This window comes from Netta rufina, assembly GCF_964035555.1.
Source record: "Netta rufina genome assembly, chromosome: 3".
In the NCBI taxonomy this organism is placed as follows: domain Eukaryota; kingdom Metazoa; phylum Chordata; class Aves; order Anseriformes; family Anatidae; genus Netta; species Netta rufina.
The window spans coordinates 80,966,666-80,991,024 of NC_140125.1; positions in this window are offsets into that span (position 1 = coordinate 80,966,666).

The window sequence follows — 24,359 nt, forward strand, 5'->3', positions numbered from 1 at the left end:
ATCCTGGTTGAAGACTTTTGACTTGTCAGACCCAACTGCCTGGCCCATATTTTGTATATTTTCCTACCTGTATTCTATTTCCCACCTTAATATTCTATTAAAAAAGATTTGTTTACTTGACTCTGAAGTTAAGACTTTTGAAATTTAAAAACTAAATTAGGACTTCACATGACTTAAACTTAACCATGTTTTCACACACAATCAAGAATTTGCTATTTGCATATGTCTGTATTGAATAAATTTGTCCTGAGACTGCAGTTTTTAAAAATTTTTATTGAATTGATCCAAAGCACCTGATATGTTGAAAGTTCAAAGTATAGATGTCCGTGACAGCTCAAATGCATAGGTTAATAGACCCAAACCATTCACCTTGGAATGCTTTGCATATAATTTTAATGGTGTCTTGTATAACAGGATTTTGGTTTGTTCCATACAGCCAAAGCTGGGAGAGAAAGCAGCTTGCATTATGTGTTATTATTTCCAGTAGAGTTTTAACTCATACTGCTTGTGTGCAAACAAAAAACCCACAACTTAATAAGTAAAGAAAAAAAGAGAAATTTGAAACTGTTTCTTTAAATAAAAATTTCCATGCCAGCTGTACATCATGTAATAGTCTTCATAACACGATAACCTAATGTGTACTATCCATGTCTTTGAGTTTGACCCAGATGAAGCTGGTTGCTTAGCTGCAGCCACAGGGCCCCAGGGATGGGCCAAAGCAGACAATAAACATGCATCTCTGGCTCCTTGGTTGCTTGAGTGACTTTGTATCATTGGACCTTTGGTTTGAGAAGGAAAACAAATTCTGAAATAGTGTCTCCTGGATTTCTTCACCCAGCTCTGACTGCAAATAGTAATAAATTCATGTATTTACTGTATCACTGAGGCCCACTTTAGTAAGTGTTTACTCTGTATTTCCAAGAAAAAAAATGTTGTCCAAGTGATTACCATGACAACCACTGGCTCTGAAAAAGCATTTAGCTTTATAACCTTTTGATTCTCATTTTAAGTTATCCTCCCAGATTTTGATCTAATCTTAATTTAATTTTGTGTGTCACAGTGATAGTCTGGGAGTGAATTGAGAGAAGTGCCTCAGTTTAAAACACAGTATTTCACACATCTGCAGTTGGAGTCACATTGCAGGCGGTGGCAAGTGTGTGAGAATCTCTGGGTACACAGTTTATACTGCACTCAGATCAGAGTGTGAAAGGTGTGATAGATATTGGGGTTAGAAAGGAAAGGAATTAAATGTCTACTAGACATCTATTGAGTATTTTCTTCTTATGGTGGTAGACTGTAGGGCATTTGAAAACACCCTCTTCCATAGACTGAATATCTTTGGATTTCAGTACTATTCTTTGGATAAGTAGAGTCAACCAAGCCCCATGCTGTCCAAAGCAGTTTTCCTGAAATCACTGGTAAAAACTGAATGAAAAAGATCTGTAGGGTATGCCCCCAGTATGTTTAAAAATTGAGATGTTTTCCCTTCTCTACATCCCTTAGAAGATGTCATCAAAAGGTTTTATCTCAGCCAATTTCCCCTGCAATGAGGGTGCTTTGTAACTCCTTGTAACCATTAAACAATCAGTACATTTAACTTATGGAAAACTCCTCTAAGTCATTGTCCAATAAAGATCTACTGACAACTTCACCTTGAATTCAGCAGGCATGGACCCAATCCCTTTCACAACCAAGGACTTTCCAAAATGGAATTCAGGCTGATCAAAATGAGAAAACACTGTGAAATTCAGGTAGTAATGTGCAACCTAGATAGGACAGGGCATTTCTTGTTGTTCTAGAGGAACACATCAACATAAAGTTTCGTGTATGTATTTACTCAAAAATTAACAGCAGCCTCTGCTGAGCTTTATTTTCCAAACTGGGAACATATCAACCACACAGCTACTAAAGATAAAATGTTTAGGTAAGAAACAAATGTGATTTTTTTTTTTTTAAAGCAACCATATTTTCACAATCTAACATAATAAGTTTAAAGAGATACTGTCAACACTACACATTTGTTAGAAAAGACATTCACTATTATCTCTGCCAGTCAGAGGAATACATGGGGCAAAGTTTCCATAACAAATGAATTAGCAAAAGTCTGTCTGAAACAGGTTGATGATTTTCAGATTTTGGGGCTATGACCAAGAAAAATGTTGCTTGCTGGTCAAAGACTTGCCACGTGCATCAGACACCATCCCTTGGAGACTTTCTTTTGGAATTTGCCTAGGCAGTAACACCTTGATTTAAAATACATGGATGATGGACTTAAAGCCACCCTGGAAGAAAATGACTGGCTGGTTTTATGTGTCAGAAGCTAAATCAGTTATATGCTCAACCTGTAAGAAGAAGAATTAAAAAAATAAATAAATAAAAAATGAGGAAAGCAGGAGAACATAGCTTGCTGCCTTTGGAAACAACTGACTTTCTGTACTGCCTTGTCAGCCTGATGGTGCACCTAGTTCTCCTGAGACCATGGACTCAGCTGTGTCCAGAGATGTCTGCACAATCCAACACTGATTTCATCTGCTCCTGTTTTATGAAACAGTCTTTTACCCATGTCCTGCGTAGTACTGCATATACTCATTGTTTTCTTGAGGAAGAGAACGCAAAGATAGAGAATCACAGAACAGCTGAGGTGGGAAGGGACCTCTGGAGGTGGAGGTCACCTTCTCCCACTCACCAGCTCAAGCAGGGACAACCAGAGCAGGGCACTGAGGACCATGCTGAAGTGGCTTTTAAAGATCTCCAGGGAGGGAGACTCCACAGCCTCTCTGGGCAACATAATATTAATTCGCAGCTGCTTTTTGAAGACTTAGCAACCAAATCTAGAGACCAGCTTGCACAGTGTATTTTGGCTGGTGTTACCTAATTTGAAGGGTTTTCTTTTTAATCATGCAAACAAGTTCTCATTTGCTCTAAAAACACTAACTAAGATCAGATGTCCACTATTCCCACATCGCAACCTAATTAGAATATTTAGTTATTAATAAATGGGCACAGTGCCCTGCTCTTCCCTTTCCTCTCCCTTTGCACAGTGACAAGGCGACATGCAGGTCATAAGCCTTCAGTTCAAGGGAGGTCCCTCAGGGGACTGAAGAGCATTTCTGAAGACCAGGTGACAGCATGGCAAGGTGGACAGTGGTGGACATGGGGATGTCAGGGGGTGACAGCACCTTTTGAGCACAATTGTTTAGACCTGATCCATTACTGTAAAGTAAATCTCTGGCATACACAACAGTTATCCATACATATGCATTTGAGAGGACATAATGTGTAGACAGGTATTCAGAATGAGTTGTTTAAAGAATTGTCTTGGACACAGAACATCAGAATAAAGCAAAAATGACTTTCTATGTTTCTTCTTTATCTTGACAAAATTGATTTGAGGGAATTAATTGTATTTGCAAGTTCTCACCTTTCCCACCTCATAATTAGCTTCCCTGGTGCAGGTTGTTAATAGGATCCACCTCAGAGTACCCACCAGGTGTTTTCAGGGACTTTAAGATATTTTAGGCCTCAGAAAAGGTGCTACTAACTGAAAGGAAAACAGGTTCAGAAAGACAGAAGAAAAACTTCTGTCTATTTCCTTGTAACATTGTCTCAGATCTTTCCTGCATCAAGTTGGAAATGCCTTCAGTACCTTTAGTAGTGAGTTGGTTCAGTTTGTCTCTTTGTTAAGGTTGTTAAAAACAGACCTGCAAAAGTAGATATGGCAGTCCTTTGGAACAAGGCACCACCAGTACACTTACATAAGTTGCTATAAAGTTGTTTGAAGTTGATGCATTTGCCACCAAAGATTTAGGGTGAATATGCTCGTATATATATCTTCATACATATATATCAAATAAGACCATGTACAGAGTCCCTACCATTGCTTATTTGAAGAACACTTTATTTTGTGAGTTAGTGGACTTTATCAGCATTTATGGCTTATATGTACATATGTATATATATATACAGTAAAAGCATTCAATTTTTAAGTATTAGTATATCCAGTTCAGAAAGAAAGAAAAGAAAGATTGCTGTTAAAATACCCTTTTAAAATTACGTTTCCCTAAGGAAAATTAATTAAGGATCCTGGAAAATGTTTCAGTCCCTTTCTTGTACCATAATCTAATCCTGAAGGACACTCTTTGATTCACTTCTATAATACTTTGTTTTTTCCCTCTCTTGTTATTTTATTTTACTTATTCCCACAGCCAGCTTCAAATGACCTCAAGAACACAGGGCAGCTAAAAGATTGCTTAAACTTCTTAATACTTTTAATCCTTACTTGTTATAATTTGATTACTGAGACAGATTTTCTCTCTGGGCCTCATATTAAATCACTTTCAAGTTGAAACAAACCAGAAATCCTTTCAACTTAACAGAGCTTGTATTCAATATGAGCTAGTCAGAAGTAGCACAGACTGTAGGATGTTGCATCACATGCTTCCTGCATTTTAACTACAGGGAGAGCAAACTTCAATCAATGTTACACATGAACTTACCTTCATAGCGTATCTCTTTTTCAAGAGCAAACATGAGTAAGTATGGTTTTTGAAGTGCATGTATATGCATGTGTGTAAATGTGTATGTCTGTACACAGGTAGATAGTAGATTTATACATATATATAACTGCTGGTAATATAATCGTCAGAGTTGAAATAACCTCTTTTTTGTAATAAGAATGTCCCTAAGAAGCTTTTCTTTCATGAAACTCATTCCTTACCTCATAAGACATATTGAAAAGAACAAAAAAAAAAAAAAAAAAAAACTTTTCTGGGACAGCTGTTCAATTAATTGCATGGAATCCTTTCATAGTGATTTCTCATTTTCTTGGGAAAAAAGATAGGGTAAAAGAAGATTTCAAATTCAACAATGAATAAGAAATCATATAATGAACCCCGTGGCTATGCCACAATGGAAAATTGGTGATTTTACCATCAGGTTTCATTCTGAAGCTTTTGCAAGAAAATGTTTCTGAGAAGGTGGGTTTTGCCTTAGCTTTTTTGGTTGATCGGAACAAAGTGCAAGCATCCTTTATGTAGCTTTGTGACAGTCAGAGGCAGCGGGCTTGCAAGGTAAATTTAAAGATTTTAAGGATATTAATATGATACTTAATTAACAATCATATGAAGATAAGCTTTAACTGAGTGCTTCTGTCCCTCAGCACAGCCTGCCTCATCCCCCTCTGATGTCCTCCACCACCACCCCACCTTCTGTGCAGGCACAGGGTTCAGGGGAGCACCTGCTCTTGGTACTGATGACCATGGAGGCTCATGTTATTGTAATATGTTTATCACGTTATTGAAAATCTTGTTTTAAAGAACCATAGTGAGTACCTTCCTTTTCCAATAAACTCCATGAAGCCTGAAAATCTCCCCCTGGCACAGAGGGCACTAATAACAAAGGCTCATACAGCAGGGATGTTCAGGAAAGCAGTGTGGAAACATTACTGCACATGCTCTCTTTGTCATCTTTGACCTCGTGCTGCAGCTGGTGGGGCTCGCTCTGCCTCTGAAGACCAGCTGTAATGGAGCACTACGTCACGGTAGAGACCTGCTTCAGCTAGGATGCTTCCAGAATTGAGGCCATATTTGTTAGCGATGTCTACAGCTGCAAGAGAAATACAAATCCCTGCAGCCCTATACGCTCATCTTGGCAGAAGAAAAGCCCTTTCACCTTTAAAATACATTACAAGAAATGGGCTCAGATTAAATCTCTCGATCCAAAACCACTCAATTCACAGAATGATCGAATCCAGACTCAGTCTCTGCTGGTTGGGCCCCTCACTGGTGTCTGCACATCACTTATAAACACACACAGGTGCTCTGTCAAAAAAAAAGAAGGAATCTTAGGTCTTGTAATGAATATACTATATACCTTTTACAGTATTTCCATCCATGCACAAGTTGAATCAACACAACAATAACAAGAAAAGCCCCTTCTTAAATGCTAGGTATGTGTTTCTTGTGTTTCTGTAACTTAAAAATAACCAAACATCTCCCTTTGAAAATCTGCAATCATAAAAATTGTTTCCAGGCTGGAAGATTTTATGCCAAGTTCTTTCTGCAGTCTAAAATTTAGAAAAAAAGGAATTTTAATGAAAGCAATGACCAACTGTTAAGTTTAATGGTATTGGTAGGTGCTACTTTCATTTATCTATTGTGTTTGAACTAGGAAAAAGTAAAGGAATTAGTGACTGCAAAATTAGAGATTGCAACTGCTGATAGACTTAGCAGTCTGATTTAAGACTATGGATTCAGTCCTGCAGTTTCCTCATAGAAAACTCTACTACGATATCAAAAGTTTTTTGCTGGGTTGAAGGCAGGTTCCTGGGCTTAATATTTCTCATAAAATGAATAAATAAGTAAATAAATAAATAAATAATCTAACTTTCTGAATATTTAAATAACACTGAAATTACTTTTTTATTTTTTAAGCTAAGCTATCTATTTTTTTACTATTCAATATGAAATTACTTCACCTGGCTTTGTGAAGCCAGTCTACTTTCACTGGGGATACCAAAATTAAATTAGAGACTTTATTCTTTGTTCATTGTATTGGTTCATCTTCTGCACATTCCAACAAGCAAAGACAAGCTTTTCCATGGGGGAGCCTCCTGCAGCCCCAATACCCAGAACAGAGGAAGGACAGAAAGTAAACACATGAGAAGCTCACGGAGTGCTGAGGTATCAGGACATACCTGAATCTGGTCAGGAAGAATGTGAAGTGCAATCCACAGTAGGACAGCTGTGGTTGTTCAACTGTCTTCAGCTTGCTGGGCATGTGTCCTGGGTCTGTCCCCTCCCAGCTCTTACTGCACCCCCAGCCTGCCTGTTGGCAGGACAGAGCGAAAGGCTGAGATGTCCTTGGCTTGGTATAAGCACTGCTCTGCAACAATTAAAACATCGGGGTGTTATCAGCACTCTTCTCATCCTAAGCCAAAACACAGCATTCCACCAGCATTCCACCAGCTACTAGGAAGAAAATTAATTCTGTTCTAACTGAAACCAGGACAGCATGCCAGGTGGGAACTCTGGTTGGCCTCTCAGCGTTCAAATCTGTGCCAAAACATGGACTAGCTGCTGGAACCCACCTGGAGCCCTGCAACCTGCAGATAAGGAGAATCACTTTGCTCAGAGGTAGCTGGGTAACTATTGGTAACTATGCACAGTGGAGGGCATGGTACACCTGCACCCCCAGGTGCTTACAGCCCACCTAATTCCTACTTTTGTCCTTTAAATTCAGTGTGTACACTCTGGTGCCATGTGATTTCTGTAGCCATAACAGCTGTTGCTGCTTTTGTTAACACCAATCAAGTTTCTTTGCCACCTGAGGCATCTGAGCCAATGTACTGGCTGAAGCTGAACTGGGCTCCTGAAGACAGCAGGAATGAAACTAAGCCAAGGAATGTATGTCCTGGTTGCAGCACACATAATGGTGTTTATTTTCTGACCATACCTTCTGGATTGGGCTTGCAGCACGTATGCCCTGTATCTGGTGTAACAAAAGTGGTGTAACCACTTTTTTCCACTCCAGTGGCTCAGGTAGTTCTCACTGCACTGAAACCTCATGTTGTACAGACTGGAGGATATTCTGGGACTGGGACCTCCAATGCCCTTCTCTTACAGTTTGGTATGGAACAGGAAACCACTTCCACTTGCAGTCTCTGTCAGTAAGATAATTTAAGCACAACTATGCAGGTCATTGAAATCAGTATTTATTTGAGGGAGAAGTCTGGTCGCCTTCCCATTAATACCTAATTCAATGTTAAATAGTTATTTCCTTATGGCTGTGTCTTTCCTCTCCCAAATGTATATCCTGACAAAGCTACAGTTAACTTCACTTTTTATTCCCTCACCAACTTTATATGAAAGCATTTTTTTTTCCAGTCTTTTAATAGTGTTTGCTATTCTTTCCTGCACCCTCTCCACTGTTTTGCTCTCATTTCTAAAATGTGCAGTAGAGCATTGTACATCACTTTAGAGTTTATAGGGCCCATGTTGCATCAGGGATAAATTCACCTCCAAAGTCCTGGACTGGTTCCCTCTTTATGCACACAAGAATTGCATTAGCCCTTTTGCTACAGATCACACACAGAGTTCAGGCTCAGTTTTCCACCTGCTGACTCATCAGTTCTTTCCAGGCACTTGTTTCTGGGATCCTGTCTGCAATTTCTGGGTCTGACTTAAGGGCGTTGGTTTTAGACATTTAAGTTTTTCTTCTGTCACTATAAAAATGTACATATGTTTTTATTTACTTATGATAATTTATTTATTTTTTCTTAATATCACCTGAAATAATATTAGCTCCCTGGAACCTCACAACTTCATGTAATTGCGACACCATACTGGCAGCCAAATTTTGAAATCTCTCAGCTAACTCATTCTTAACGCATCACATATATGCTATTGATTTTGAGACTTTATTTTCTACAGAAGTTGAGGAATAAACATTTTATTGTTATTGAGAAAATGACTGAAACCCTTAAGTCAGCATGCTAGACTGATTGGTGGGCACAGGTTTATGTTTCTGTTATTATTCATTAGTTCTTTAGTGGATACCTAGTAACTAGAAGTGGAAAAAATCCTGCTAGATTGTTCAGTCTTGTCTAGCTATCTGTAATTGCAGGTATTAATCTAATACCACAGACTAATGCCTATAAATATTTTATCTCAGAATTGCTTTGAAAAAAAAAAATCCATATGGTATAACAAGCAGGATACCACAGCTAGCCTTTGCCCTTTTGCATGTTTTGTGATGAAATTATGAGCTTTTTGAGATGTACCAGTTATTCAGATATAACCTTTGCTTTCACTGACTTCTACTAACAATTTGTCTCCTGAGTAGACAAACAGAGTTTATGGGCTAGATAAAGTAGCAGTTTTATTTCAAGCATGTGTTTTTATTAGACAGGACTAATAAAATCTTCAATGGATTTTGTGTATACTTGCAGAAATCTGTAAATGCCACCCAAAATTATGAATCGGAGGTGATTAGAGTTAATAGGCTACTCTAAAGGAAATTTGAAACTGGAAGGTCTTTTTACATGTGATTTAAATTATTTTGAAACATTAGTTTCAGAGACAGGGAGAGAGAGCGTGAGAAGGAGAGAGAAAGGGAAAGATTTCTGGACTCCTCTGGAAATGGGGTATAGAAGAGTGACTAAAACCAGTAACCTTACAGCACTTTCTATTACTGTCTGTATTAAATCAGGAAAGACCAGCGAATTAGCAGAGAATTCTTTTTCTTTCTGATTTTGTTACAAAACTTCTTTGTTTACTCATATTATTGTTTCTTCTCCCCATTTTTAAAATCATCCTAGGTCCCCATCTTAGCACTGCATGCTACATTGAGGCCGTTTTACCGGCTTTTAACGTTTGTCAGTCCACCCCTCTGAGAGGACAGAAACTAAGATCTTTGCTTGGTCTGCAGGTCAATGGGGCTCGTTGATCTTACTGTTCTGTCAAAAATTAAAAAAATAAATAAACAAAATATAGGAATCAAAATTCCACAGAGAAAGAAAAAAACATATTTTCTACACTCAGAAAGCAAACTACTGGGGAGCTGACAGAGATGAAAACGTTAAATTTGTTCAAACTAAAATATTCTCATAAATAAATGCATACTGAAGATTGCAAGCTATCATTGCTCTAAAATATCATAGAATTTCAGTATTATCTCCTTTATGCAGAGAAATAAGGTGCAGTTATACAATCAGCAGGACGTATTTTTAAAAACCTGGCATGAAAATCTATCTAGATACAGTGTGGCTGACAGAAAACATGCTGAGTTGGAGTTTGCTTTCAACATTTGTGTGGCTGCCAGAGTACTATACTCAGAGATATTTAGGCCAGAAGGGACATTAGATCATCTAGCCTGACCTTCTGTGTATCACAGGCCATTGCATGTTACCTAACTGCTCCTGTATTGAGTCCATCTAATCTGGCTTCAGCTGCCATCACTGGTTCTTGTTAAACCTGTCTTTACTAGTTTACAAAGAAAGTCTTTGAGCTATAATATTTTTCTTAATTTCTTAACCTTGATTTTTGAGCTGTAGAATTTTTGTTTGTTTTTTGTTCTTTTAAAAGTTTATTTCCTTATAATGCTCACAGAAAGTGAATTTATAATGGCACCAAAATAGCAGTGCAAACACACTATGACCCTGAAAAGAACATAAAAAGGCATACTGTGTCAGAGGAAGAGCTGATCTAGCCCAATGTCTTCCTTCCAACAGTGACCATAAGAAAATGCTCCCAAAAGGGCAAACACAGTTTTCCTGACTATTGTCCCAGATTCCAACTAGTTTCAGGTTGAAAGATTTCCTGAGACTGCCTGCCCTGATTCACCTTTCAACAGTAAGCTCCATAGATCTATTCCCTTTTACATCGGAAGTCATCTTTTGCTGATTTTGAACCTGGCTCCCATTAGCCCAGACTATCCTCAGTAGAAGAGATGGTGCTCAACAGACCCTACACCACTCACAATTCTGGTGGACTGTGGTGGACCACTCTGCATCCTTCCAGGCTGCAGAGCCAGCTCTGCTCAGCCATCCCTGCTATGGAAGCCATACCTAACCTTTTGTCATTTCTGTCAGCCTCCCCTGAACCTTTTGCTATTTCCACTATGCTCCTGAAGTGTGGAACTCAGAACTGCAGGCAGCATTCAAGCTGTAGGTGCACCAGGAGCTTGTACTGCTGCATAGCTATGTTTGTTCCCTACTTCTTTCCTATTAGTTCTTAACATTCAATTTGCTTTTCTGATTTCTAGGACAGATTTGTTTTCATAGAACATAATTCCAGAATCTTTCTCCTGAGTGCTAACAGTCTGCTCATGTATTTTATAAGTAAAGTCGAGTTTATTTTCCCCATATTGCTTTACGTGCATCTCTATTGAATTTCTTCTGCTGTTCTATTGCTTGCTCGGTCTTGCAAGATCCTCCTGCATTATCTCAACCTGACCATATGAATATTTCCACACATTTCACTTCACACACTGGGCAGAGGCCTATTGGTGTGCCAGGAACAACATCTGTAGGCAAAGGTAAGAACTTTCAGAGTGCTGCACACACCCACGGCCAGCTTGAGCTGCAGCTAGGAAAGCCATTATAGCCTAAAGAAGCTGCCAGTTCATGATGCAACCCCGAAAAGTAATTTAACCCAACCTGCTGGTGACAATATCAGCATGGGTACACTTATTTGAGACTTTTTGAGACCTACAGTGCACAGTGCGTTTGTACTCCATGAAGACAGGGCCAGGCCACTCACAATGCTACATGGCAGGAATATGGGAGACCGTGGGTGAAAATTAAAATGAGAGGTTCAGGTGTGATACAGGGAGAAACTTTCCTCCCATGGGACAAGTTGCCCAAGAAGGCCATGATGGCACAGTCCTCAGGGTTTACAGCCCTGAGCAGCCTGGCCTGGCCTCAGCGCTGAGCCTGATGCCCCAGGGCTGGGATGGGGGCATCCTGAGTGCCGAGCCAGCCACAGCTGTCAGGGATCCCAGGATTTCAAATGCTTGAGAATAGCACTGTGAAATGTAACTAAATTACCTCTGTCTTGAAATGATTATACACCTGGTCTAGTTGGATCCATTTTGGGCCAAGCAGCTTGTTTCTGCTATACTTCACTGTACAGGTGTACCCTACATTTTGCTTAATATTTGAAAAAAAGTAAGTTCAAATTAACTCTTGGGAGCTTGTGTTTTTTGATTTTTTTTTTTTTGATTTTCCCTTCTCAGAAGTGGTCAAACTGGATAAAAATAATTATCGGACTTCAAGCAGATATGTGTTTACTGAAAGGAAAGGCAGATATTTTTCTTCCATGTCTAAGAGAGTATTTTCTGTGTTGCTAGTGAGACATGACTGTGACCAGAGATGGGTGTATGTGTATATAGACTGCATGACAAAATTTTCTTTTCATCCCAAATGGCTTTGAAAATAATATCAGATGAAAAATGTAGAAACAGAAAGGTAATCTGTCTATACAATATCTCATTTAGCTGCTCTCTGAGGTTATCTGGGACTGTCTTAACCTACTTTTCATTGATTAGAAAAGTCTGAGTAATTGCCTGCACTAGATGCAGCCTTCCTCTGTGCAGACCTTTGTATCTTTTATAAATTCATCACTTTTCTTCAATTATTTGTGCCCCCAGACTCCCCACCTCATCACTACTGGATCTAAGGAGAGGGGAGACGAAGGCTATGGGTGTCTTTCATGACCAGGCAGGAGGGTTCAAACACAATTCCCAGACTTAGGGTTGAGAAAAGAAGAAAAAAATGTAGACAGAAAATTCATTTCCCAGAGTTTTGGTCCCAATCAATGAGTTATATTTGTCCATTCCGTTTGTCACAAGTTCTCCTTCCATGACATATCATCCTCAACGTGTGACATGAAAAGACTATAATTTGAAGGGCATCATTCAGACTCAACAGCTTTCCTCCCACCCATTGTGTCCCTTTTAGTAACAAACTCCTGGGAATCCATGTTGTTGTTTCCTCTGAATTCCATAGTGGTTTAATACCTACTTTAAGATGTCTTTGATTGTTGTTCAGTTTTCTTATGACAACTGCCTGCTTCACAGGAGAACATTTGCTGTAGGGTGAGAACAATGCTCTTGGGTGGCAAAAGACACCTCATGGCAGGAGCAGTACAGCTGTAGATGTAGTCACAATCTGTGTCCTAAATCCTAAAAATGTTTGTTTTGGTGAGCACAACCAGAGTTTCAGTCAAGGTAGACCACATCCACAGCAGAACATGCAGAAGCCAGGGTGCAGAATTTATCCATGCATGCAAACTCATCTAACCAGTCTGGAATACACCTAATTGATGTGCATATGCATCTCTGTGGTGTGTGCATAATAAATGCAATGTGTCCTGGATCACCTGTAATGCATGACCTTGAACAGGGAGTGTGCCACATGTGGCTGTGTTTCCATCTGAGACTCTTGAGTCTGGGAAACTCTGGAACAGAAAGCCTGGAACTTTTTACACCAGTGTTATTTTTCTGTGGTGAGAACATGCATACAAGATATTATCTCTTTCTTTAGGGATTGTATTTTATAGCTAACACTTCAATGAAACTTCCTATCACAATGTTTGGTGCTCACCAACCCATTTATTTATTTATTTATTTTTTGGTAGGTGGACTCACATCAGTCTTTTAGGATTTCCCTTTGGGTAGCTAAACTAAGCAAACTCTCACATTGGACTGTTGAGTTACAAAAATCTGCATACCTGTCATCAGCTAATTTTTTCATCATTTATTCTCTTAATGAGCATGAGATATGCTGAAGCTGCTTTTCAGTTTTTGTTTAGTTTAGCTTGCGCTTTACACAACTGGGAGCACTGTAGCTACTTTTTCTAGTTAAATGTTGATACTGAACAATCAAACATACTTTGCAGTAGAGAAACAAATGATTTCCATATGCATAGAAAATCCCTAAACAAATCCATCAAATATGTTGTCTCAACTATTTTTCTTCCAGCACTGAGAGAATACTGGCACACAGTTAGTATACAGCATCTGGTTAGCTGAAAATACATCAACATCTCTGAAGTTTTAAAACTTTTTATTTGAAAAACAAGTCTTTCCCACAAAGTATGAAACAATCCATCTACACCATTTGACTGTGATACTGATTCCCTAGACTTTTAGTATGCTTGACAGACATTTTAGGAAGGTTTACACATGGAAGGTTGCAAACATATCATTGGTGTTTGCAAAAATGGATGTTTTCAGACATTTTTCTTTGGAAATTATAACTGCTGTATTAAATATTGGTTATGGCATGTATGTATTGTTTATGATCACAGCACTAGAGCAAACGGCATGTCATTTGCCAAGTAGACTATACTTTATGAGTGTGCCTATACTAGTTCCAAAAAGGAGTTTTTGGCTTTACTGAAGCCAATAGTAAAATTCTTGTATACTTCAGTTGGCCTTTATTTCACCCTAGGAATTTAAGACTGGATTCCAATTGGGATCTAACTCTAGGTCCAAAATTTAGATCCTCAAAATCTCTGCTCAGCTGGTGTCTAAACTCTCTAGGCACCTACATTTCTGTTGTTAAAATTCTCCCTCTGACTATAAAATTCTCCAGCCGGCTATTACCTGTGCCTTGAGAGCACTAAGCCATTTGGTGCCTATTTTAGACCTGCTCCTCAAAAAGAATCGCACACAAGTGTTCTTCGGACTGTCTTACCCAACGTGCTCAGTCTGGTAACAGCTTCAGGGAACAGCTGACGTTTGATAGAAGTGACAATGCACATGAGGATAAAGGTCCTTTCCTCATCTGTAGCTCCAGTTCCCTGTTGCCTTTTCTCTTATATTCCTAGAATGGCAGCACTACGCTAGGTGTCATGAGGGCCTGATTTTCTGTGGACTGACTGGAGAGAGGACAGAGAACCAGAGGAAGAGCACATGTAAATGTGGTGTTGGAAGGACACCTGGCTCTGGTTACGCCCTTAGCTCTGCTGCATGTGCTTTTTTCAGGGAGGCTTAATGTAAGATTATGTACACTGTCCTTGGAGCAGGGTCAGGAACCTTGGTCTGATCCTCTCTAATGAGTGCTCACTAGGCTCCAGAATTGCACTAACACCAACTCCGTCTTTCTTGCCAAATTTATATTTAATTATTCCCTGTCAAGTGAAACAGCTTCCTGTCTCTGAGTACCCAGAAGCTTGGCAGCTAATATTTCAGGCATTTTTGCAAACCAAGTGTGGGTTCAAAGTGCCTAAGGGATGGGTGTGGAATAAACTTTTGGCTCCCAGTCTAGCTACACTGGTGGTACTACTTTGGGAGAGCAGCTCCCCAATGCTCCTGCGTGCCTGGAGGACCCCTTGCAGAGAGGAGCACAGCATGTCTGCAGGTGGGTACAAACTGAAGAGCAGCGTATGTGTATCGAGAACCTCAGGGAGTTATGGAGGAAACGTGCTTGTGGAGAAATAGCACTGTGTGCTGGGAGGTGTGCGGGAAAATCGTGCTGGAAGGGACGGCCCGGATGCCAGCTAATGCTTACCAGACTTTCAATTCCTTTTCTTTCCAACCTTGTCGAGATCATAAGGCACCCAGAAGACAAAGTTTGGAAACTACCGTGTAAGCTGGTACCTTTTAAAGAGCAAACAAATAATGAATCCCCAGTCTAATTATCACCAAGAATTTTCCAGACTTTTCAGCTGTTATGCAAAATATTTTGCTTCCCTAATAATAATTATAAAGTTCTTAAGTAGACTGATTTACTCAGGAACAATAAAGTTTAGCTGAAATTTATATGTTATTCAAAGGAAGGCAGCTCAGGAACTTGCTGTTCAAAGGGAAATTTGTAGTGCTGTTTTATACAGAGCTAAAATTAAAAAGAAAGTAAAAGAAGTCTGTGTTTTACATTAAACCCAACCTTTTTGATAAGAATGCTGGCCTGAAGCAATTTAAGCCATGAAAAATGAACTCCCTGAGCACTCCTGTCAGAGTCCAGTGATGGAAGGATCCCTGTAAATTCTTAATCTGCCTTTCTTCATGGCAGGACAATGTAGTCCCATAGAAAGGAAGGTCAAGGAACTGAACCCCCACAGTAGGTATCCAAAAAAGCAATCAAGCTAAACTAGCAGGGAGTGGATTCCAGCTGAACTCTGTGGTGAGGAGCTTTTCTATTCCACCACAGGTATCTTATAGAAGGGAAGATTCCTGGGACTAGTGGTTTAATTTCTCTGGCTACCATGCTAATCACATACGTCCCATAATTACTGTCTTTCTTTCTTTTCCCCAGACTGTCATTCTTCTGTCTCTTAGTTCCGTCCAGCAGGCAGACAATGTGGACACAAAGGCTGTGCAAGCTGGCTAGGCACCTGATGGAACTCCGAAGCTCCATGACACGCCACCCCGTGCCCCACTCTCTCTTTCAAATATTTAATTTGCATTCTTTCCCAGCAATAGCCAAATGCTCAGGGGCTGCTTTCCATTTTCACCTCATTAGATTATATGTCTGAACATAAAAATGACTGAGAGCTGTGAACCAAATCAAGCTCCTGCAATGTGTGCTGCAAACATGCCAATCATAGTGATGACACAAGGCAAGGATTTGGCAAAAGTCATGCATGGCATTAACGTTAATTGTGTCTTTGCAGGTTAGACCAGTGTCAGCTTTATAGCAAACTCATCTAGTTTACGGCACAATGATGGATTTCCTAGAAGATGGAGTAAATAATTTTACAGTGGGCTGCAAAGAGAAGGGGTCTTTGACCAGAGGAAGAAACATAGCACTAGTCAAAGGGATTGACCAAGGGACAGAAGCTTATTTCCATGCCAGCAAAACACATGGCTCACACACCTTCTCTGGCTATGTAAAGCAGAGGAAAAGGAAACAAATTAGACTAAACCCCAAAAGCTGGTAAAGCTCTCCAAGAAACCATCAGGTAGGTTCAGAGAGTCATAGCCTCACTGAAGCTCTTTGCTGGCAGGGTAAGGACATGGTAGGTTAGCTAGCAGGAATGTTGTCCTTCTGCTATGTCCTTCCCCTGGGTGGGACCTCTGGTGGCATGGGCACACTGCAGGCAGACCCTACTGCACACTTTCCTGGGCAGCTTGCTCTGCACCAGAAGCAAAGGGCCCATAACTGCTCCCAGGCAGACCCCTCATGCAGATAAAGACAGCATGGAGAGCTCTGTGTCTGGGAAGAAGAGACATTCATTTAAGTCTGCAGGGACTTCTTCTAAGTTTGAAGAAATATATTTCAGAGATGGTTCTACACACTGCAGTGTCCTACATAGGGTCCCCATGGTGAGCAGTCATATATACTTGAGTTTTAAACTGAAGGAGAAAATCGAGAGACTTTTTAATAATCTAGTTTAAAATACCTATACGATTCCTTTTGTGGCCTATTATCTTCATAAGAAGGTTAAACAATTAGGAGGAGTGCATGATGGAATAATCATGTTTAAAATGTGGTGAAGGGTGTTGTTTTTTTTTTCTGCCTCTTTCCTTCCCTTGTTTAGTTGGGATAAATAACATTTGAAAATACTGCTGTGTGGTATAGCATTTGGAGAAGTCAATTTTATTCCATGAAAGTAAAAAGAAGAAAAAGAAAAAAGAGTAGTGTAGTAAGAAGTTATACAGCATATTTAGTGTTCACTGGGAGAGAGGTGACAGCCTGGCATACAGGAAAAGGAAGCATCTGGGGAGAAACCCACCCTGCGCCAGCCCTGCACCCCAGGATTTCGTAACGACTGTAGTTGAAGTGGCAGGAAAGCCTTTCTCTTCATCTTCAAAAAATGTGCCTGCAGCCTTCCTGGGAACCCTGATTAGGCAGCTGATTTGAAACTAATCTGCTGTGTGCATTAACTGTGAAAATATAGCTTCAAGCGTTCAACAGTTTTCTGCCTGGCTTATGAGAGATGTAGCCCTCAATTTGCACAATTTGGATTGCAATTTTCCTGTAGCTCAAGGATATGTATATTTAGGGCTGTGATAAGAAGCAGCTTCTGTACACTGGGTCAGAGTCTGTTGCTGAAGAAGGTATGAGAAGACGAGCAGGAGGTGGGGGGGCTCAGAGAAGGCAGCCCTCACCAGTCCTCTGCAGGTTAATGCAGACTTTTTAGTCCAGAGAAATATTCACCAGAACACATATTTAGGAGACTGAGAAGGATTTGGAGGTACTTTATCATTTGAAGTTGTGATCACAGGGAATTTTTTATATCCCAAATTTCAATTTTCCACCAGTGGCAGAGACAGACTCAGGTTCTATGATGCATTACATACAGCAGCTGTGTGAAGGAATGCTTGCCCCTTGGCTCCTTTGAGTGTGAATTTGGACAACATCGAAGTGGGCACAAGCTAAAAGCTTGCATAAAATGTAGCGTTGATAGCAGAACTTATAATTAGACTTTTAAATTTTTGCTGCTTTCCTGCTTTCATATCAGAATTTTCCATGGATATTAGTTAAACTCTCCATAGCTTGCAAGCTTAAAGAGCTTTCTTGTAAGGAAAAGTGTCTACTTGCCCGGGGAGCCTCCTCCAAGTTAGTCTGTACCAGCTTTACCATAAATCTAAATTCTTTCATTTTCTCATATATTCTTTGGCGAGGACTCACCTATATTACTTGATTCTTAAAGCCAGCTTGAGGGAAAGAGACAAATATGTAAATGGCTCATTGACTGAAAATCTAGGCCAGAAATTTCTAAGAAAGCATTGTCAAAATACTTTAAACTACAAAATCATAACTCAGCTGCTAACAAATAACAAAACTATCTTCTAACATTTTACTTTATCACTGAGTATTATCGTCTTTAAAGTGACTAATGAGACTGACCAGCTTTATTAATGACCTCATGGTTGATAAATTTTGCAGCTAAGTGTCTTACTGTCTGTGAGGTAACGCTGAAGAAATAGATAAGTGTGTCTGTCTAACTGGCTGCAAGAATTACACTTTTGTGTGTTTCCCTCTTTATACTTTCCTTTAAGTATGTAATGCCATTTTCTTGCTTTTTTTTTTTTTTTTTTTTTTTTTTTTTTTTTAATTCGCACTATTAAGTACAGTTCTCCAGGACATGTAATAAACAGAATGACAGAATGTATAATATATTCAGTGTTCTGGTTGAACTGTAGATGGGCTCCCTCATAAATGTAAGAAGGCACTCAGCAAGTTTTAAACAAGGAGAGGAAATGCTGCTGAAAGAAACAAGCAGACATGCAAGCCATGACATAAAAGTCATCTGAATAGGTAAACACTGTAAAGAAAGTACAATGAAATGGCTAAACCTGTGTTAGCAGAGGAAACTGGGGACCTCTGGAAGTGGTTCAGTGAAAAATATCTTCAAAGAGGTCTTTCCTGGCACCATTATTATGGATGAATGAGTTGTTGCATTGTGAGCCAAATTTTGAATAATTCTGAAACAGCAGATGCAAAACTTTGGGGACAGAGGGTGAGAGGAGAATGGGTCTTCCAGCAATGAAGCCTGCAAGGTATCTTCCCTGCTTCTTTTGGGGTGCACAATAACAGAGACGAGGCCAAACAGTAACAGACCAGCAATCCATTCATACACTACTTGATTCTGAGAAGCACCAGAAATTCACAGAAAGTGTATAAAATACCATAGCAGACAGTCAAGAATAGCTTGCTTGTACAGAAAGTTTCTCCCTAATCGGTTAATGTTAGACTTATGCACTGGATGGTATCTTTCTTTTTGTAAATGCTTTGTGCTGCAGCTTTGCCTATGCTCATTACCCATTTCAAATACCTCATCTGTTTTTGATTCCCATGAAGATTCTGGATTCAATTGCATCTTACGGCTGTACTTGCTTTTATTGGTGTTAAATATTTTGTCTAATAATTTTGTTGGATATCCTTTTTTCTTTATTTCCTTTTTTTCAAATGAATGAGTAGTAGGAATATAGTTGGCCACAGCTCTATTAATAAAACCAAATTCAAGTAGAGAATGTATTTTTGCTGGAATGAAAATTGCTTTATAAAACTGTCAGATTCACTATAATTTTATTACAAAAGAAAATTGGAAAAAACATTCCAGAAACACACACACACACAAAAATAATCCCGTCTTGTATTTCATTTTGAAATCATGTTTCATTTCAACATTATTTGATTTTGTATTATTATGTTTCTAAATTCTCATATGAAATATTCTTATGCTCCTGGATGAAATTGTATTTTCAGAATGCTCATTTATAAACAATCCAGAAATCTTCAGTTCACACTGTGATTTGGAACAACAGTTTTGCAATACTAAACAAAGCATCCTGAAATGAAGAACTTAGCTACAGACCTCGTTAGATGTAAACAAAAAAAACTAATATGCACCATTCATTGTCATCCTTGCTTTCAGTCTTTTATTTTATTTTTACTTTTATTTTTATTTTTATTTTTATTTTTATTTTTATTTTTATTTTTATTTTTATTTTTATTTTTATTTTTATTTTTATTTTTATGTTTCACTGAATGAGAGTTATCTATTGTGTTTAATAATAGTTATCAACCCTCTCTGGATTTTTGTTTTCACTCCATTATTCTGGTATTAAGAGGTCAGAACTGAAGAAAGTTATTCCAGATACTAGTGTCATAGATAGCTGTTCACCTCTTCATAACTTTCTGTCATAATTTCTATAAAATGTTTTACAGGTATGATAATATAAGATAACGCATGCATTTAGAACTTTATTAAATAAGCCATGGAGCATCCGCACATGCACACATAGCTTTACTCCATAGTTTTACTGCCCTGGAGAGAGCCTAAGATATTTTCTTTGGCCTCTTATTCATGAATACCTTAATTTTGCTCTTCTTTGGATAGTACTTGAAATTTATCACCTCTCCCTTCTATGTTTCTTTTGCTGTCAGGGTGGGTAAAATTTTTAAGTGTTACTCCTGAGGAACAATAACACCATAAGAAAGCTCTGGCTATGTATTGGCTTTTGCTCAGGGGAATGGGCGAACTGCACTTATGCTGGAGTCCCCACTTAACAATCTTCATCTTCTCAGTATTATGTCATGGTTTGCATTTAGTATTTCTAGCTTCTTTTTTGAAGTTTCTGGCAATGCTTGTTTTTAAGTGTCATGGGTTACTGAGTAGTGCAGTGTGTTAGCCCTCTTCAGGAACTAAGAATCCTGCCACCAAACCCCTCCCAGCTTGGGAAATAGATACTCATCACAGTTTATCTACTCTAGATCTAGACAGCAGAAAAATGAGTTGCCTAGTATAGCTATGTGCAGTTAATGAAGCTATCTAGAGGAAGCTGACCACATAGGCACTGGTTGTGAAACACCTCCTTAAAAAGAAGTTAAAAAGTAAAAGCTAAGTATTGGTATTTGAAGACTAGCTGAGTACCCACTTCAATGTTCACTTATCTCCCGTTGCCACTACCTCCCAGAGGATCTGGCTTTAATTCAGTGTGGATTCCAGTGTGTGGCTTGGGCACATCACCCTCCTACCAGCTGCGCTTCCCGGATGGATGCGCAAACAGCAGACCACTGAAATCAGTGTCTGAGGCTTGGAGTGGGGTAGAAGACATTCCTCCTTCTTCTTTGCCCTCTCTCACTGCTTTAAAAATGTTAGAACTTATTTTTCCAGTTCTGTACTGACATGACATCAACATAGGTCAGACTTTTGAAGGGAAAAAAGTAACTGATTCATCCTCACATTTGTCTCAGACAAGGCAGGCAGCCAGGGCACTCACAAATTATAGTTTCTCATTATGGAAATCTCTATCTGAAGTCCATCCCTGGCTCAGGTAGTGCAGCACTTTGCATTTACATCCTATGTGACTGTCCCAGTTACAAGGTTCTGTGTAGTACAGGATGGTGATATACATTTGTTGTGTTCTTCTTGTACATGGGATGCCCCCAAATCCACCTGAAAAACCTCCCCTAAAGATAGTATATTCCCACAGGTTCCTCAAACCTGAGATCACTGTCTCCCTAATACATAAGCATGATGGGGCTGCTGATGTGTTTCTCAGGAGCAGAACAGCAGCAGGGAGCCAAAGATGAGCATTTCTGGGCAAGTCTGGAGTGATGCAGAAATTCACATTCTTCTGCCATCTGTGTTAGTACCAGACTAGTTTTGCTTTGGAAGCTGCAGAGCAGCTATAACTTAGCTAACCTGAGGTTGGTGCTGCATTGATGTATGTGTGTGTGTCTTTTGCAGGCAGTGTTTGTTGTGCATACGGGCTGGAGACGGTGCAACTGCAGTTCAGAAAGCACTGAGCCTGAACTAAAAAGCCCTGTCTGGCAGTACAATGCAAGTTGTATAGACATCGAGAAACCCAAACACAGAGCTTTATGAGGAAGGCAGGACCAGGATCCTGATGTGCTGTTGTTTTTTTGTTTTCTGTTTCTTTCAGAAATGACTCCGTGCCACAGTAAACATGGCCACAAGTCTGCTTGCTGGTTCAGAGTGCTGGCAGAGTGAGCTCACATCTGCCTGTAATCGCTGATGTAGACACATCCTATGTGGCCTCTGTACCAGAGCTGGCTCCTCTCTGGACATGGGCAGAGCTCACTTATGTCCATTCACACCCATTCCTGCAGGCACACCCAGATGGAGGGGATGTAGGCTCTGTGAGCATTAGTCTTTTATGGAGGTGCGAAAATCCTGTTTGGATCCGGCAGCCATACGAATTCAGTGTAATGGGTTGTAATTGGGCATGTCCTGGCTTGTTTGCACTCTTAATACAACACAGGGTTCATAATTTGACACAGATATATCCCGTTCTGTCACAATGGTAGTTTGCCAAGATTTATTCTTTTAACAAGGAACATAGATTCTTTTAATGTCTGAAAACTAATGAGGAAGGCTTTTCCAAGTGCAATGTGTTTTCTCAGCAATGCCAATTTGTATTTATTTATTCTTCCTCCTCTCCTCTCCTCTCCTCTCCTCTCCTCTCCTCTCCTCTCCTCTCCTCTCCTCTCCTCTCCTCTCCTCTCCTCTCCTCTCCTCTCCTCTCCTCTCCTCTCCTCTCCTCTCCTCTCCTCTCCTCTCCTCTCCTCTCCTCTCCTCTCCTCTCCTCTCCTCTCCTCTCCTCTCCTCTCCTCTCCTCTCCTCTCCTCTCCTCTCCTCTCCTCTCCTCTCCTCTCCTCTCCTCTCCTCTCCTCTCCTCTCCTCTCCTCTCCTCATCCCCCCAGTTTCTCTCATGTTCTCTCTACAGAAACACAGCAATTTCGGAAAGATTTAGGGACACACTTCCCTCTCAGCCCCCACTCTTGATGTAAGCAATAAAGTCCCCCACTTCCTGTACTCTCTGTGAACTTTCTGACAAATAAATGAAGCCATATTTGATGGGAACCCATAAACGCTCTTTATATTGCTATTTGGAAAAGCTGGTAAATCAGCATACAAAAGAGGCCTCAATGATTTCCCAGTTTATGTTTCCAAAAATAATCTTTCTTCCAATATTCCAGAAATTAGTCTTTATAATGTGGAACTTTGCCCTTCATTGGAAACACTAAGTGTGTGACCTTTGTTACTGGAAGTCAAGTTATCGATAGAGAGATAACAGGAACATGGACATGCTTTCTTCTTTTAAGACCTTTAATACATTTACAGTGTTATTACATGTTTCTGTACTCTTTTGAAAGTACCCTGCAAGTTTCTGCCATTCTTTCTCAGAAAGCCCTTCCTATCTTTATCTCCCTGCCATTGCTCTCCCTCTTTTAGGCTGGCTACATCTTGAGACCTCAGTTCCTTCCAAACACCACTGGTTTGAGAATCACCTTCTCTTAAGCTCCTGCCATCCAAAACAGCCGTCTTGTATCTCTGCTTCACTGCCTTGCTACTTGTTCCAAACCTCAGCTGAAAGCACAATTTCTTTTTCTGGTTATATTAATAACAACTCCCTCAGACACTGACCTGTAATACAGTGCTTTAATATCTTCACCATACAGCCCTACTTATTGCAAGCCACCATCTTTTAACTTAAATGAATAAGACTTTTTCTATAACTGAAATTGTCTTGAAAATGTGGTATTTGTTTTAATATTTTTTTTTTTCTGCATGAATTTTAAAAAACAATATGATATGTGCATTTGTTAGAGATGTTGAACTAAGAGGAAAAATTTGGCAAGCATGGGGCTTTTAGATATGTGCAACAGCCTTTTTGGGGAGGAAGAAAGGGGTTTATCTGGCTCCTTGCTTTTTGTTCTGTCAGCAAGTCTGAAGATTTCAGAAGGAGCTGTAGCATATCCTGTGCAGGAGAAAAAGCAACAGTATTTCTGATTTTATGGGACCATCAGATTTCTTTTTGGGTAGTGAAAAGCAAGGACTTCTGGTGCCATAGTGAAATTATCCAGCTATAGTAGGGATAAGAAATGATACTTTGCATGTTTCTAGGCTTGTTTCCTTAGTGTGTTTACTATTAAACACTGAACTGCTTGTTAAGGAGTTGTGTATATATTTTATTTAAATATGGGTGGGACATTCATAGAATAAGTTACATGAAGAAACATAATGTTGTAAGCAAAACAGTGGAAAATCATTCAGAGTACGTGTTTCTGAAGATTGTGGATGGTGATAATGTTGATAATCTATTTAGAAAAAGGACAACTCAGGACAGCATCAGGTGATGCTAAATATAATGGAATTAGGTAAAGGAACTCTTATTATTAGAAATAGGCTTTGATTATGAAATCCAGGTTGTTGTTGTTGTTTGTTTGTTTTTAAGTGGGGGGAGGGGGGGACATCTAAAAACCCAAATTTTATTGGAAATTGATAGGGTGTATGTTTCTTGGAAATGTGTGTACCTTCCAAATTTCTGTCCCATCAATATCAAAATGAAGAAAAATTCCAACAGAGATGAAGTCATGGGAACTTCAACAACTTAGCTGATGCATCTAAAGATATTTTAGGGAGATTTACCTAAAAGTA